This window comes from Mya arenaria, chromosome 11 (genome assembly GCF_026914265.1).
Source record: "Mya arenaria isolate MELC-2E11 chromosome 11, ASM2691426v1".
Lineage (NCBI taxonomy): Eukaryota > Metazoa > Mollusca > Bivalvia > Myida > Myidae > Mya > Mya arenaria.
This window is the reverse complement of record NC_069132.1, coordinates 21,165,337-21,170,982: the sequence shown is the minus strand read 5'-3', so window position 1 is coordinate 21,170,982 and position 5,646 is coordinate 21,165,337. Positions and strand designations below refer to the sequence as shown.

At 34.8% G+C, this 5,646-nt stretch overlaps 1 long non-coding RNA gene across 1 annotated transcript; it reads left to right on the top strand.

The window, feature by feature from the left end:
- Window positions 1–1,104: 1,104 nt before the first annotated feature.
- LOC128208114 (uncharacterized) lies at window positions 1,105–1,646 on the top strand. Its single transcript, XR_008256849.1, has 3 exons — window positions 1,105–1,167; window positions 1,349–1,384; window positions 1,623–1,646. It is a non-coding gene; the product is annotated as an uncharacterized LOC128208114 (long non-coding RNA).
- The last annotated feature ends 4,000 nt before the right edge of the window (window positions 1,647–5,646 follow it).

Here is a 5,646-nt window from a genome sequence, read left to right as displayed (position 1 = left end):
AATAAGAACAGAGGTTGCAACTTTACTGCATATGAGAGGGAAATTCTCATAACTGAATATGAAAAAGTAAAGGACAAATTAAATAACTGGAAAAGATGTGAGAAACAAATTTCACAACTTGAACCGGGTTGCAGAAATGCAACAAAGAAAGCATTTGAAGGGAACAGGGGGTGGACCACCATCAGAAAAACCGGCCGAGGAGGTGCCCCGCCTTATCAACATCAAAAAGGCAGACCCAGGCTTCAGTGGGATTCCTGGTTGGCTAGAAACCACTATTGCAGCAGAGAAGGGTATAAGACTTCTTAATTCATTGTTTATTTATAGATTTAAGCATCAAGTACTACTTAATTCATTAAGTATCATGATTATTTATAGATATATTTCTACACTATCAAATGCTTATTAAAATATTTCCGTCTGCTAAAAAGGTATACAAATGAACTAGACATGTTTTAAAAATAAAACATGGAATTCCTACCTCCATTTTGTTTCCATGTGGAGTGTGAATATGACAAATCCTTGAATAATGAAAAGATGTCATGATAATTTACCATAGTCAATTGTCCATGGCATACGTTCATACCTTTGCAAATACATGCTACGTGTCGCAGCTTTAAATATTATCCAGTAAAGCGATTTTTTTTCCAGCGCTTGCCAACTTCTGTCATGATTCATGTGCCACTTGATTATAGAATGGTTTAACCGGTTTATGTTATTAAAATTCGTATGTCACAAACCTTAACACGATAAAATAATCATTAAATCACAAACAATTGTAAACAAATAAATGTGATACATGTAAAATGTATCTTTTGCAAACATTTATATCAATTTGTTTAGATCTATTAATTTATTTATTTTAAATGCTAATCAAGCAATTCTATATTTCATGATAGTGCCTTCCCTTGATATTTGAGGCCCTGACATGGGGTCACCATAACCCATTGTATAAATCAAATCCAAAGTTTGAGACGGTTATTTGTATTGAACTGCTTCGATACAGCTCATTAGATGCACTAGGTTTTATGTTATCCTTTCAATTTAACTTCATTTCATCTATCATCGATGTAACTTTAAAAAATAAACATAACTTATATATTTTCAGAATTAAAGGTCGATGAGCTGCCAAATGGTGATGTGGTTATTCAAGTCATACCAGAATCAGATGTATGTTTATTTTATTGTAAATTATCATGTTGATATAATGTATACATTTATAAATTAAATACCTTAATTTCTAGCAATTAAAATTGAATTATATATCAATAATTGATCATTAAAGAGTGAACATGTAATCACACCCTATTCTTAAACAGTACACTTCAATGTATGCCTTATCTACTGACAGTCAGAAGCAGAGAGACGTGCAGTGTTCGATTTGGACGTAAGAAATTAAAATTATTTTCTAGGCTGTATTAAAAGTGTAAATGGATTTAAAATTATAAGTAATGTGTGTGATTTAGGGTTATAACTTACTGTCAAACTCAGCTGCAAGATATATATTTTATTACATTGAAAGAAATGTACACACATAGGAAGCCAAAATCATGACTTGTAAAACAAAAGAATAATTATATGCTATGTGTATTAATTCTATATCTTAATTTGCTTTCTCATATCAGACGATAGAATTAGACAGAGGAAGCAAGTCCACCGGCAAGAAATTCCCAGATAGAATGCAATCCTCAAGTAATCAGCCAGTGAAAAAAATGAAGTAAGCAATTTTATGCATATAAGGAATTGTAAACTTTAAAATGGAATACTAACTTATTTGAACTCTGGAATGCAATATGTAGCTGTATATTTATGCAACAAGACGTGAATAGTTAACAGAATTGCATAGAACACGTAAGATAATCTTGTTGCATTAAAACAACAACACAACACCAGCTTCCTTCCAACAGGAAATGTACCTATCCAAAATAGGCCTGCGCAATATGGTCACGGATGGCAAATCCATTTTCACCACCAACATAGGGTATAAGTGGAAGTTCATCCACATCGCCGTCATCAACGTCAGGTTCACCAAACAACATGGCAATGTTATGCAAAACTGCGCAAGCGACAATCTCTCGACATGCTTGAGCGGGTGTCTTCCCTACCTAGAGTATAGTATATAAAACAAATTGAATAACTAAGCATAGGCAAAGCTTCTATCTAGCTATGTGTATCCTTTTCATAACATATATAGCATTATTATATAACATAAATTAATTTATCAAACATACCTTCTTGCACATGACGGAGAATCGTCTCTTCCATCTACCAAATGTTCGTTCTATAATAACCCTCGAACGGCAGTAGGCTCTGTTGAATCGGGTTTTCACCGATGTATCAGAGGCTCTGTACGGCGTCAACATGTAACGCGAACAAGCATATCTTAAAAAAAGACAAAAGCGACAAATACTTTAATTTTATGGCTGTTGACATTGTATATTCAATATAATTACTTGTTGTTTCAGATTGGACCATAGCAGATAAGAAACAGGGAGAATATAATGAAAATGATACTGTGTTAAAATGATGACACTATTTATTCTGAGTATTAATAATGCTTTAATTGATCTTGAATTCAAAGGTTTAAAGTATACATAACAGTGTGATATACAGTTGTAATTATAATTATTTTTATTTATATTTTTATCTTTCAAATGTTCATTTATTAAATGTACCATGGCAAGATATTAAAGTGAAGTGTACAAAGTGTGTTGACCAAAAGTCTTGATGTGGACCTACCCGCTGTCACCAAGTAGAACCCCATGTTCATGTGTATGAATATTTTCCTCCAGAAAGTCCTGTAGCGAAGACGCTCGAAATACAAAACTGTGAAAACTGTTTTTATATATGCTGTTGCTAACCTGAATTTTTCTTAGCTTATTAAAGCAAACTATTTCAGAACGGTTTAAAAACTGATCGTAACATGCTTATTTTTTATGGCTGGAATTACTCTCTCAATTGTGACGATAATGCATACAACACAAAACTTATATTCCAAATGATCTCTCATTCATAAAATGAATTTATCATATCAATTTTAAAATTTTATATTTATGTTCCCAAACACTCATCGTCCCTCTGTAGTTTCACCAATGTTTAACAAAAAATTACAACAGATACATTCAATGGATGAAGTAATGAATACAATGGAAGGTAAAATACAATCCAGCCAAACCCGTTACTAATAATATCTGTCATGTGTTTCCGTTCCGGATAGAAAAATCCGACCCGAGGGCACTTGCGTTGCCAGGTAACGAGGCTTGCCGAGTAACCGGCCACGCAGCATGCCCGAGGGTCGTTTTTTATCCGGAACGGAAACTCATGATTGATATTTTTCTAGCACACCTTAGATTACATTTTTTTTGTGAAAAAATACAAAGAAAAGCGCATTTTTGTATTTTCACCAAAAAGCGCGTGCGTTGTTGTTTACTGAAGTCATAACGCGCACTAATGTTTATTCACTGCATACGTCAAGAAGTTCCTTCAGTATCACGTCTTTTTAGGGTTATTTAGTTTTGTTTTAAAGGTAAATTTTTGTAAAGTTAATGTTTATGGAACTCATCTATTGAAATCTCATAATTATGGTTGCAAAGAGTGTAAAATAAAATAAATGAAAAGTATAACGTCACAGCGCGTGACTCATCTGGCATGGGGGGATGCCAGATGGAGTTTTCCAGCACGGCTGAATTCACCGGAAATGCCTATCCGGTGTGCTAGAAATGTTTATATTCATAAGCAAAAGAAAATCAATAGCCAAGTAACGATTACATTCGTTAACAAAATCGTCATTCCAGAAGGTTAATCATGTAATCAACTGCCCACACTCCAGTAAAATTGCCTGCTTCGAAAAAGGTCAACGTATCTTTATCCAGAAGAAATCAGGAAATAATAAAAAGCACTGACAAAGAAATTGACTACCTTGAAAATGAGCTACCTTGTTAAATGGTTATAAGTATCTTGCATGGCCTTGAGCGGGCAACGGTTGGGATGAACCTACCTTCACGAGTGGCCATGGTAGATGACTTTTCTCCCACCTCAATTAAACAAAATTAAGCTAGAATGTACTTTTCTTACGCTGAAACATTTTTTTTGCGTAGTGAAAATAATTCCCGTATGGTTATGTGATAATTTGTGGTTGTCATAGAAATGCGAGCAGTAATTCATATTCTTGAATGTAGCATGAACACGTTTTTTTTGGTGCCATTTGAAGCGAAATTTGATTTATTTAGATTTTAAATAATGCTTTAAGACAAGTTGTCAATGTCAAACGACGGTCTTCAACAAGAGAGGCAATTGCGTGGTGACATTAAAAAGTAGTTTCATACCTTTTTTATCTTTGCCCGTGGGCAAGATTATACGTATCTTCCATGGCCGAGAGAGTAAGATTCATCCCGACCCGAGCGTAGGGTGTTTTGCGGAAACGAGGTTTAACAAGTTTCCGCAAAACACCCTGCGCGAGGGTTGGGATGAACCTATTTTACTCGAGCGGCTATGGTAGATGCTTTTTCTCTCACTTCAGTCAAACAAATTAAGTATAAATGTTTTTCTTGACGGAACTCTTTTGTGCGTAGTGAAAATAAATGCGTATGGATATGTGATCTCTTGTGGTTGTCATGGATACGCGCGCAGTGATTCAGATTATGTTAATAGTCAAATCAGTCTCTAAATAGTTCTGATGAGAGTGAAGCATTATTTCTCGAAAGGTGCGTGAAAACTTTTTTATGGTAACATTTGAAGCGAGAAATAATCAATTAGCATTCAAAATATTGCCACAAAACATGGTTTCTATGGTGCTACAGACGACAGTCTTCAACAAAGGATGTAATTACAATGTGATGACCATTAAAAAGGAGTTCCATACGGGTACTTGTTTTATCTTTGCCCGTGGGCAAGATAAGAATTTCTGGATCTACTTATCTGAGGTGGGAGAAAAGGATGTCCGGAATGGTCAAATATTTGGAATAACTAAATGGGGTGGTCGAAATTGAACGCTTATAAAGTCAAAGAAGAAAATACCACCAATCAGACACCGAATGTGAAATTGCAAACCTCGAGTAATTGTTACTGCCCTACAATACATTTCCTAAACAAAACGAAAATCAAAAACAATTCGTCCTTTACGTATGCACGCTTAAATCACTTAAACGTACTTAAAAAGCTAATTTAATAATAGCTATTTTTAAAACCCACCTGATCGTTTTATCATTTTTGTACAACATTCAAATGTATTGTGTATTAAATGTACAAAGGCCATGCAAATAAAACATAATATGACTACATATATGTAAAATGCAAAGTTATTTATAGTAAATGTTTTGGCGAAAGCAGATTCAATCATTTTTTGACTGTTGACTTTCTTTCACTGTGGGATGTACATGGGGCAGGTTCGACCGGAGTATATTTTACCTTCCATTTTAGTGTATTCATTACTTTACACAGGCAGTAAGGTATGTACAATCTCCATATTCAACCAACTCATCGCCCATGGACACAGCCAGTAAGGTCTGTACAATCTCCATATTCAACCAACTCATCGCCCATGGACACACCCAGTAAGGTCTGTAGAATCTCCACTTTCAACCAACCTATCGGCCATGGACACAGCCAGTAAGGTCTGTACAATCTCCATATTCAACCAACTCATCGCCC